We start from the raw sequence: 12,926 nt of genomic DNA, 5'->3' as shown, positions 1-12,926 counted from the left end.
ACACCGTCAGACGGGGAAAAATCCCGTGACACGGGGTAAAACTGAGTGATGCGGGAAATATTTAGGTTACGGGAGATGAAACGCGTGAAGGGTTTACGCGGAAAGGACACGGCATTGCCCCGTGACGCGGTGCTTTTTGCCGTGACGCGGGAAACTATACGTCCATCTTTTCGTCTAAATCTATTTTTACCCCAATTTCGTTCAGCCTTTTTAAGTGCCGATTGATAATTTAGGGCCATTTCTGATTTATTATTTATTAATTGGGCCAAAATAATAAAATAAATAAAATAAAAAAGGTTTGGGCAAAAATAATAAATAAAATAAGGTTTGGGCTAAAATTAAAAATAAACTATGCTTTGACTAAACATCAAGATTGATCCATGGATCATTAGAACTGATTTTAATTAAATACGATCTTTTAAGTACTCTCGGGATTAAATACTGAACCCGACCAATAATGGCGGTGAAATATTGTTCATCATCGGGTTTGGTTTCGGGGAGACATTTTTAGGTGTCTACATAAGCCCCCACTTTGACTGAGTTTGTAGAAACGTTAGTTTCGAAAACAATAGTCAAAGTAGTCGATAGGGACGGAGAATGATTTAAGACGTTCTGCGATCCTAAATCACATTGTATACGCCGATACCTGCAGAAAAATATTAGTTCTACATATAAAAGAGTAAAGGAATAGAACGCTTATCTGACACCAGTGTATCGGTGACAAATGAGTTGGTAGCTTCCTATGCTTGAAGGAATCCACCGGATGACGTTTCGCTGAAATACCTTCCATGCTTGAGGAAAGTCGACTGATCAACTTGGTGGCTTTCTAAGCCTGGAGAAACCTGTCGGACGATACATTCCATGCCTGAGGAAAGTCGACATAAGATTTTGGCGTTTTTCTATGCTTGAAGAAATCAACCGAATAATACTTTCCATGCTTGAGGAAAGCCGACTTGGCGGTTTTCTATACTTGAAGAAAAATCCACCGATAACTCTTTCCATGCTTGAGGAAAGCCGACTTGACGGTTTTCTATACTTGAAGAAAAATCCACCGATAACGCTTTCCATGCTTGAGGAAAGCCGACAACTGATATAATCGCTGAAATTTGCAAGTGTATGATGGTTCGATTATCCCCGAACGTGGGCCACAGATGATTTACCTTCAAGCCGACTATGCGACTGTATTAGGTGTTTAAAGTGTCGAAAATGTAACCCTAATGCTTGTTAGGGGTAAATCGGTAATTTTGGAACCTTTTAAATACGAATTAGAATTTTCCGCACAATTCTGGTGAGAAAATAACCGTCAAAAAGTTGTGGAAAATCGTTCAAAAGCCATCAAAAATGCCAGAATATTCGCCATGAGGTTTAAAATGTATGCAAGGCGCACAGCTAAGCACCGTGCCACGTGGACAATTCCCGCGACACGGTGTTTGACCCTGTCAGACAGTGAGGAATCCCGTGTCGCGGGATGTTCCTTTTGCTGAAATATTCAACGCGCCCCGTGCCACGAATCCCATTACCATGTAACGGTAATTCTGCGCGTGGCACGGTTACTTTTTGGCTTTAAATTCGAGCTGCTGCTTTCCCATATTCTTACTTTTTCTTCGCCATTTTCATTCTCAATCTCCTTCTGTTCTCTCTTCTCCCTTTTTTATTTTTAATTTCTCCGGTCACCGTGCCACGGAATTCAGCACCGGCGCGCGGAGAACACCACCGTGTCACGGCGTTTAGCACCGGCGCGCGGAAATCACCACCGTGTCACGGCGTCAGTTCTCGCTACACGGCCATTTGTTTTGCCGTTTTTCTGCCGCTGTTGCTGTCAAAAGTTCACCGCTACCGTGAAAAGATCACCGCGACACGGGGAGGTTTACCGTGCCACGGTGTTGAACAACCGTGCCGCGGTGGTTGCGGTGGTTGGGCTGCACAAGTTCTGCGGTTTTTCGGGCTTTTGGAGCTCAATTCTCCACCAAATTCGCTCCAATTTTTTGCTATTTTCCTCATTTTTGACTTTTTTACAAGAATCCATGTAAGTTTCCTTTGTTTTTTTTGTCTCAAATATTGTTGTAGAATGCCCTCTTTGCGTGAAACCCTAAGAAAATCAAATTGGGGTTTTTGATTTTGAGCTTCTATGTCAAAATTCTTGCTATGAACTAACTTGTATATGAATGTATGTGTGTTTGTGAGCAATTTGAGACCAAGTTTGTGTGATTTGGCGAAGAATTGAGTAAATCACCATTTTTTGGTACTACTAGTGTGAAATGGTGTTCTTGTTGTTCATGTTATTTCTTTGTATTTGAAATGGTGATATACTGGTTATAGATCTTGTAAAATATGCCATGATGTGCCGATCTATTGTTTTTGCATAGCTCTGTTTTGTGTATGTACTATATTGTCATGGAGAACATAGTATCATGCGATTGGGAGAACTGTAGTATTAGTTCGTCATGGAGAAACTAAATACTAGAAATAATTCTATCATTTTGCCAATTTTTAGCCTTGAGGTAAAATTTTTACGTATAATAGAAAATACAACTTGAGGTAGCTGTTAAGCCACTTTTGAATAAATAATTAAATAACTTAGGAAATGATGCTAAGCATTTAGATTTTTATTTTTGTAATAGCATGCCTAGACAACGGGATCGCGATCTTTCTACTCGTGGCCGGCATCAGGCTTTTCGGGAGGACACTCCCACGGTTCCTGAGGGCATGGACGACGATGCCCTAGAGACCGAGCCTCGCCCTTCTTCGAGTAGGGGTAGGTGGATTCCACCTCCGTGGACACCAGACGAGTTGGTTTTCTGTCGTGAGAATCACGTTTCTCACCGTTCACTTACCGGCATAGTCGACGGCACGCTTCGCCATCATGGATCCGAAGCTGGAGATTTGATTCCCCGGCTATACGGGATTATCACGAGGGATCCTATCACTAACGCCTTGTGGGAGTCTGCTGGTTTAGGAGATTTCTATTCTGCGGTCGTAGGATTTCGCAGCCCCCGGGGTTGTGGCTCGACAGTTGTTCGTGCGTTGTTGGAGTATTTTTGGGATACTACCAACATCTTTCACTTTGCTTGGGGGGAGATGACAATGACCCCTCTGGATTTTAGCATGATCAGCGGCTTACGCTTCACTGAGCGGGCCGTATGACAGATTCCTGACCTCACTTGGGGGGCGGCTGAGGTAGCAGATTTGTTAGGTCCGGTCGTTCAGCATATCAGGACTCAGCCGGTGCCTCGAGGTGGTCCTAAGAGCGGGCGATCAGAGTTGGCTTCTATTCTTGCCCAAGGCTTTGACATGGCTGAGACGACACCTGAGCAGCGAGTGCGGATCTTTATTTTGATTCTCATTTCCGTGACTCTTTCTCCTGATAGGAGTTCACGCGCGCTCGTTTTCTACCTCCCTTCTCTGGTTAGGATAAGCGAGATAGGATCCTATAGTTGGGCTAGCCTTGGGTATGCTGATCTACTTTCGTCGCTGCGTCATGGCTGCAAGCAGCTAAATGACCAGGCCCCTGTCGCTGTCTACGGTTTATGGAGAGTCGTAGAGGTGACGATCTTTCTTCTTCCTGTGTTGTTTTAACCTGTTTAACTCACGTGCTTAGAGATTAATTTTCATTGCAATTGTGGTTCTATGAGTACTTTCCGGGATTGGCCCCTCGACGGCGTCGCGGAGCGGTCCATGATTTCCCTGTCGAAGTCAGCTAGCGTGACCGAGGCGAGTCATGAGTGGAGTCCGTATCTACGCTGCGCGGGCTGCTCCGCTGAGGCACTTCCTCTGTTGGTGTAAGAATTGATTTTGCAGCATGTTATTCTCTACCTTGGTGTTATTTTTCGGCATTCATTGTAACTTTTTATGGTTTTCAGGTTGCTGTTGAGATCTAGTATCGGCCTTGGGCTGGGATGACTGATCCACCCAAGGCCTTAGAGCTTTCAGTGTGCCGTATTGTTTTTGTTGGTACTACACGCTTTGTTTGGTATCTTGGGGAGCGCGTTGTTCGTCAGCTCAGCGCTGACCGCTTTGTGGTGCCTTTGCCGCCATCGGAATCGATACTAGACTCACGTTTTCTTGGGGCGTTGATGAACATGGGGGAGCGCTACACATTTCATTGCCAGGAGCTTGTGCGTATGGGGGACGATTATTCACAGGATTTGCTTCCTTCTTTGGCTCCTCCGCCCCATCTTCCCGAGGTATGATATCTCTTGAGAATTTTGTCCCTAGTCTCTGTTTAAACCGTCGAATAACCTTATTATTCGATCGTATTTTCAGACGATTGCTCGTCATAGGGGGAAAATAGAGGTCTCGCCTCAATCTGTCCGTTACCCGGGACCGATCGGTATTACTGAGGATCATATTGCTGATGCGCCAGAGGGTTTTAGACAAGCACAGGAGTCTCTGCCTGATGTGTTTGAGCCGGTAAGCTTTTTGACACGTTATTCACCCTTTTAAATACCGCTTATTACTGATTTTTCTTTGTTCTCAGCCTACGCACTCGGACATGATGGGATTTATGAGGTTGGTTGACGCTTTGAAGTACAACATCATCAAGCTTCGACGTGGTACGTGCGAGTTGTCGGGGCTGTTCTGGCGATGTTCTTGAGGTATATTCACCTGTTTTCCCATATTTACCATTTGTTCTATCTTGCACTATTGACATCTTTTCATTTTGTGTCTTTCAGGAACGACGGAGGTCTCGCTCGCGCTCGGGGCATAGAGACTCGGACGAGGGGGAGCCTAATCGCCGCAAACAATCTCCTGAGGTTCGTCAACATTCTCAGTCTCAGCGGCAGCCTCGGCCTTCTCAGCCGTTTCAGGAGGCTCAGTGGCAGCAGTCTCAGTCTTCTCAGCCATTCCTGCACTTTTAGGGTCAGTGGCAGCGGCCTTCATTTTCCCCGCCTTCACGGCCTGAGTTCAGGCCAGTCATTACTCTTGTGGACCAGGGTTTATACTTAGTTCCATTGTCTGGGGCGCTTCCTCCACCGGTGCAGGCCTTATTTTCTGTTCCATTGTCTAGGACGATGCCTCCATCGACGCTTCCTACCTCTTGGAGTCAGTCTACGCCGTTTGCCAGTTGGACAGGTCCTGCTTTGAGTTTGTCTGCTACTGGAGCTAGTAAGGATACTACTCCTCGTATCTGGATAATGGAGGGACTTTTTGGTCCGCCGTTCCCGTATTCGCAGGCTAGAGATGACACTGATCCTCACTCTTCTAATTCTACAGATTTTTGACCGAGGGTTTTTATTATGTAATTTGGTTGATGACACTTGACACTGTTTATGCATCATGATTCACTTTGTATATTTTATTCACAGTTTATGCATTTAATAGTGTGTATTAGTGTGTGCTTGAGACTCATTATGTGTGATTGTGTATGACGTGAAAAAAAATCGTAAGCAGAGGGTACCGACCTTCCCCAAAAGAAAAAGAAAATGAAAAATGGGATAAATTTTGCGATTTCCCCAAAAAGAAAAAGAAATGAAAATGGGACAAATTTTGCAATTTCCCCAAAAGAAAAGGAAATAAAAATGAAAATGGGACAAGTTTTACAAATCCCCAAAATAAAAAGAAAAAGAAAAATAAAAATAAAAATAATAATAAAGACAAAATAAATAAAAAGAAAAAAGATTAGAAGATAAACGGTGAAGGTAAAACAATAAAAATCCAGATAAAAATAGGTAAAGGATAAAAATAAGAAAACGCGTGGGCACCGCGACACGGCAGTAAATACCGTGTCACGGCAAAATATGCCGTGACGCGGCACAAATTCCCTTGACACGGTAGGATTTCCCGTGTCACGGTGCGCGTAGTCAGCGGCGGTGTAGTCTGCGCGCATAGAAAGATAGATTTTGAGTGTTTCCGAGCGTTTTGACTATAAAATAGGACCAGTTTATCGTGATATGCATAATCACGAAACATAAAATAATTAGAATTTCATATTTCAATAATAATGTCTCAAAATTTTGATAATACATTGCACGACTGGTCTTATTCTTTGACCAATGCTGACAAAAGAGAGCTGCAATTGTTTCATGTCGGAGGCTTATTAGCCTTAAGGCATGTAGCAATTGAACATGATTTTCTTAGGGAAGCTTTAGATTATTGGAGTCTAGAAACTCATTGTTTCAAATTTGATTATGATGAAATTTGTCCCTAGCCGGAGGAATTTGGTGCCATCTTATGTTTTCCTGCCATAAATCTCATTGCAATGCCTACCCTACGTGAGTATTATTACCAAGACTTTGAACGCCATCTGAATCTGACAGATCCAGATTTAAATAAAATTGTGTGTAGTAATGAAGTAGATTTAGAAAAGCTTGCAAACTTGTATTTCAATCGTCCTGTCTCTGAGTCTTATCATGTATACCGTAGAAGGGCTTATATTTTTTGCATGTTTAGCAAGCTTTTATTTGCAAACGGTATGGTAGGACATGCTTGTTTAGCGTCTGTGCTTGAACATGTTGAATCTGGAAGATCTCCTATGCCTACTTGCCTTGGAGAAACTCTGCGCGACCTTGACGAAGCAAAAGCTGACCGGAAAGCCATCAAGAAGGGCTCCCTAGTACTGTTGCAGGTAATAACGCGCTCCAATTAGCCCCCGTGACACATAGAAGGCACCGTGTCACGGTGTTTGTCTGCCGTGACACGGTGCATTCTGCCGTGTCACGGTGGTTTTCTGCCCCCTTTTTTTTTTACTGATTTTTTATTTATTTTATTTTATTTTTTTTTTGTTTTGCAGATTTGGTTGATGGAGTGTTTAGAACTTTTGAAGCCCCCGACGATATTGAAAAATATGGTCCCAATGATCTGTCTGTAGGAAGAAGAATTACTCTGCGAACATGTCATATGATGATTGGAAGGTCTTCTTTGCAAAGAGAGAATTTTCCATTCGGTGGGTGGTGCCTTGGTGGATACTAGGATGGTTGGCACGAATGATACTCCGTATTGTCGCGTTCCTAGTATTTCAAAGTTGACTTTTTATTGTGCTTCTCGATTGATGCGACAATATGGACTTGAACAAGTAGTTTCACACTATAACGATAGTCCTCGTGAGGTATTGTTGCATGAAAGTAATGTTCACAAGTACGAGACTTATTGGATTGGAAGACCTTTGTGGACCGTTTTTGCGAGTAACCAAGCTCCTCCTCCCTTATCTAGTGCATACAAGGCATGGTTGAATCCTAGAAGTAGAAAGGATCGAGTCGGATCACGCAACTTTGATGTGAAGGGACGTCTTGGAAGTAAGAAGGCGCCTCCTAAAGATCGTCTAGGTCTGAGAACACAAGGAATTGAGTTTAAGACTCCTATAATGCCTAAAAAGAAAAATTATGTGAAAGGAAAGAGTAAGGAAAAGATGGTTTATAGAGAGAAGCAATCGAAGAATTCTAAGAAAGGTGAAAGGGGTGAGAGTTCAACTAGAGGTGTGACGGTTCGGGCTACAAAAGACACATTAATGGTGAAGGCCGACCTAGTTGAAAAAGGGAAGGAGGTTCCTAAAGTGAAGAAGGATTAGATCAATAATGCTTTGCTTATATGATTTAAATTTTTAATTTTTAAATAAGGCGCATGATGCCAATAATTGTAATCACATTTAATTCAATAATAGCACATTTATTTTCGCCTTTTACAATGACTTTTTATTTTTTATTTTTTATTTTTTATTATTATTATCCTAGTCAAGAAGTCGGACGCAATGGAAGAATAATAACGATCGTCGAACAAATATTTGTAAAACAATAAAATAACAGATTTTGCGAAGTCCGGCGTTTGTGTGGAAGCTGACGTGGCACGGGATTTTTTCTTTCTTTTTTTTATTTATTTTTTTACGCCATGCCACGGGGTATCCTGCCGTGCGACGGTGGCAGCTGCCGTGGCGCGGTGGATGCTGAGCTGGCGCAATGTATGATTTTCTTGATTTTAGCTCCGTTTTGCTGTCTTGTGTGTTTACTTAGTCGACGGAGGAAGGATTTTATTTTTTTAAGTGGCCGGGCCCCCTTGAGGGGTTGCCTACGTATCCTTAAAAGGAATCAGGCCAAACGTAGCTTTATCGGGTCATGAACCCATGTAACTAGGCATAAAATTTCTTGAGTTGATCCAAGTTGGTTAAATTGTGGAAACCGTTGCCATCCATGTCTACCAATTGTGTCGCTCCGCCAGACAAAATGGATTTAACAATGTATGGACCTGACCAGTTTGGTCTAAATTTTCCCCTTGGATCTAACACATTTTTGCGAAGTGCCTTGAGCACCAAGTCACCTTCCTTGATGTTAATAGTCTTGACTTTTTTATTGAAATGTCGCGCCATACGCTGTTGGTAGGTTTGGACATGATGCAAAGCTGCCAAGCGTTTTTCGTCAAGTAAGACTAGTTCATCATATCTTGCTCTAATCCAGTCGACTCCATCTAGTTGGCTTTCCAACGCGATTCGGAGAGAAAGGATTTCGAGCTCTATTGGTTGTACAGCTTCAACTCCATAGACCAAAGAGAAAGGGGTGGCCCCCGTTGATGTACGAACAGAGGTTCGATAAACCCAAAGGGCGAAATGTAGCTTACTTTTGGCCAATCTTTGTAATTTTCTGTCATCTTTTCGATGATAGTTTTCACATTTTTGTTGGTTGATTCAACCGCACCATTTGTTTGTGGCCTGTAGGGTGATGATCTGTGATGCTTGATATGATATTTCTTTAATAATTCTGCACACTCGGCTTGGAAATGCGTTCCATTATCACTGATCATTTCATGAGGTACCCCATAGCGGCATATGATATTTTTCTCAATGAATTGAGCTACATGTTTTGCTATTAGCTTAGCATATGAGGCAGCTTCAACCCATTTAGTGAAGTAGTCGATTGCTACAAGGATGAACTCATGTCCCCCTTGTCCTGGTGGCGTTATCTTTCCAATGATGTCGATACCCCAAGTAGACAAAGGCCATGGAGAAGTATATGTGTAGAGAAGTGAAGGTGGGACGTGCTGCAAATTTGCGTGGACTTGACACTTCATACATTTCTTGACGTATTCATGACAGTCTCTCTTCATAGTAGTCTAATAATAACCTTGTCGTTGAATCTTTTGGACTAACATCTTAGCATTCATATGCGTTCCACATATTCCGGCATGAAGGTTTTCCATGGTTTTATGTGCTTCTTTCTTAGCTATGCATAAGAGATTTCTCCCTAGTGCAGTCCTCTTGTGGAGTTCTCCCCTGATGAGCACATACTGTGAGGCCAGGAGCCTTAAAGCACGGTGTGCCCTTTTATCAGTGTTAGGAGGGTATTCTCCCTTGGTCACGTAGTTAAGGATATCCGTATACCATGGCTCTTATCTTCTTTCTATGGTCAATGGCATTCTGATTGTGTCTGTTGGAATTCGCACCATTAATGCTAACTTAGCCAGCGCATCGGCAAACTGATTTTCTTCTCTAGGCAAGTACGTATATTCCACTTCATCTAGTTGCTCCGTGAGAGTTTCCAGATGAGCTTGATACGTAGCGAGACTTTCACTTCTCACCTTCCATCTCTTAGAGATCTAGTTAATGATTAGTGATGAATCACCGTAGATTCTAAGCTTCTTAATTCCCAAGGCTACAGCTGTTTCTAATCCCAAGATGCATGCCTCATACTCTGTGGAATTTTTAGTGACATCAAAGTCGAGCTTCATGGAAATTGGGATATGCTCTTCATTGGGTGATACGAGCAAGACTCCTACACCACAACCCTTTTGGTTCGAAGCTCCGTTAAAATAGAGCGTCCAGCTATCATCTTCGGTCATGAGTAGATCTTCGTCAGGGGAATCATACTCATCTTCTTCTTTCTCAACTTCTTCTAGTGGAAAATCTGTTAAGAAGTCAGAAACCGCATAACCTTTGATGGCTTTTTGTGGTACAAATTTCAAGTCAAACTGAGCAATGTTGACTATCCACCTTGATAATCTGCCATTGAGTGTTGCTTTTTCGAACAAGTACTTGAGAGGATCCATCTTGGACAAGACATGCACTGTATGAATGAGCATGTAATGTCTTAATTTCTGCGCGGCCCACACGAGTGCGAGACACAACTTTTCAAGTGGTGTGTATCGCGTTTCATATCCTTGAAGCTTCTTGCTCAAATAGTAAATTTCATTCTCCTTGCTTTCGATCTCTTGTGGTAGCATTGCCCCCATCGTTTCTCTTGTGACTGTAAGGTAGAGTCGAAGAGGAAAGTCAGGCATTACTGGCGCTAACACGGGTGGGTTTTCCAGGTACTCTTTGATTTTGTCGAAAGCTTTTTGGCAATCATCATCCCATGTGACTGGAAAATTTTTCTTAAGCTTCTTGAATATAGGTTCACATATCGCCGTGAGTTTTGATATGAACCTACTTATATATTGCAGCCTTCCGATGAAACCTCGAATTTCTTTCTCAGTTTTTGGTGGTGGCATGGCCATGATTGCTTTGACTTTTGTGGGATCTATTTCAATCCCTCGAGAACTGATCACATATCCAAGTAGTTTGCCTGACATAACTCCGAATGCACACTTTACTGGATTTAATCTCATGTTGTACTTGCGGAGTCTTTCAAAGAACTTGCGAAGTGCAATGATGTGGCCTGGGCGATCCTTGGACTTGACGATGATATCATCAACATAAACCTCCACCTCTTTGTGCATCATATCATGTAACAATGCTGTGGTTGCTCTTTGGTAGGTGGCACCCGCGTTTTTCAACCCGAATGGCATTACCGTATAGCAATATGTACCCCATTGTGTGATGAATGTGGTTTCTCCATGTCTTCCTCGGCCATTAATACTTGATTATATCCAGCGTAGCCGTCCATGAATGATAGGAGTGCATGATTTGCTGTGTTATCGACCAGAATGTCAATGTGAGGTAGAGGGAACCCATCTTTCGGGCTTGCCTTGTTGTGATCCCTGTAATCAACACACATTCTGACCCTTCCATCCTTCTTCGGAACTGGAACCACATTAGCTATCCATTCTGGATACTTGGATACTTTGATGAAACCTGTAGCCAATTGCTTTCTGATTTCTTCCTTGATTTTGAGAGCCACATCTGGTTTCATACGGCGCAGCTTTTGTTTGACAGGCTTCATACCTGGAATGAGTGGTATTGTATGCTGAGCTATATCCCTGTCAATTCCTGGCATATCTTGGTATGACCAAGCAAATACATCAACAAATTCACTAAGCAAGTTAATTAGCTCTTTGCGTTCGTCTTGACTTAGTGTTAATCCAATTTTTTTGATAGTCGTATCATTGGAAATATTAACTGTTTTTGTATCTTCGATGATTGCTGTTTTATTTTCGTGTTCTTCCATTGCTTTTATTATTTCTTTGTCATTTTTATCATTAGCAAAGCAATATTGATCAGGGTTAGGGAAATGACATGCATCGTAAGCAAAGGTACTCATTTCATTCAATTCATTGGTCATTACATCAAGGAGGGCAAGGTCAGTTGTGACCTCGCCGAAATTATTTGGGATAGAAAGAGGAGACTTAATAAGAGACTCAGCATTAAGGGGAACTACATTAGATTCTATGACAGAAAGGGGGTCGGCCTCAGATCCTAAAGACTCGTCTAGAAACTCAGACTCGGACTCGGACCCAGACGATTTAGATTCATCAAACATAGGAACTTTGCTAGTGGTTACTTCAAACTTCTCTCCACTTGGCGTAGTTATCTTCACCGTCTTACGCCATCCCTTTGACACATCATCTGCCGGGACGATTAACTCAGAGGGGTCAAAATCTTTGCTTGATATGACGGCTTGAATGAGCTCAGAATCGTCATTGCAAACAGGCTTGGTTTTATTCTTTTCTAGTCCAAAAAGAAAATTAATGTTCATATCATCAGAGCTTGGACTGGCTGGTTGCTTGGTTGTGAAGAACTCATCGCCTTTGTCGACGAAGTCATAATCAAGGAACATCTCGAAACCTGGCTCAAGCTTCCCATTGTGGACGAAAGGCTCAGGGAATTCATAGCATGGGAAGTTTTCCCCTTCTTTGATGTACTGGCCGTTGAGAGTGAAGGGGTATGGGTCCATGGCCATTTCCGTCTTCATGGTTCGAGCACTATTGCAAGCCTTCATTTTTAAGAGAGCTTGTTTCATATCTTCTTTTGTTGGCTTGAATCCCAAGCCAAAGGTATCCTTCTTAGGAGCACCAGGATAGGCCCAAAGTTCAGCCATTTTCTTTTTGAGTTTGAGGGTCATTCCAAGGAAATGCCCTTGCTTCTTCATAATGGCATTGACATTGGTGTTTGAATAAGGATCAAAGTTGAGGTGACACTTCTCCTCTTCTTCGATCATGAGAACATCATCTAACGAAAACCCACGGCTTGACGGCGAATAGTTATATTTAGCATGATAGTACCCACGGCTTGACGGTGAGTATTATCGTAAGCACGAATCCCTTGAGTAGAGGAAATTAATTCTTCATCTTTTATGCCCAACTTCTTTGCAGTGCGGAGTGGGCATACATTGATTGCAGAGCCATTATCAACCAGGCTCATAGGAACATTCATCTACCTACACACCACAGTGAGGTGTAAGGCCTTGTTATGTTGGTCCCCTTCCGGGGGAAGATCCTTGTCAGAGAAGGAAATCAGATTACTAGTACTCAGCAATTTAGTAGTGAGAAAGTTGACCAATCCTTGAGGATTCATATCATTATCAACTCCTATTTTCACCAGAGCATTCATTACAGCCTTTCGATGCACGTGAGAGGTGGCCAAAAGCTTCCATACGTTCATTTCCACCTCAGTCTTTTGTAATTGTTTGATCACATCGTTGTTCACAGGGTCGATGGGATCAACTATTGGTTGTGATTGCGGTGGAGGTGGAGGTGGAATAGATTGTTGTAACCGTCCATTTCTGGTAAGAACCTTGACCTCAAGGTCTCCCCAAACATCTTCACTTGTGCCAAGAGACGAACATGCT

This window comes from Chenopodium album, chromosome 13 (genome assembly GCF_948465745.1).
Source record: "Chenopodium album chromosome 13, dcCheAlbu1.1, whole genome shotgun sequence".
NCBI lineage: Eukaryota > Viridiplantae > Streptophyta > Magnoliopsida > Caryophyllales > Amaranthaceae > Chenopodium > Chenopodium album.
This window is presented reverse-complemented; position numbering follows the sequence as displayed.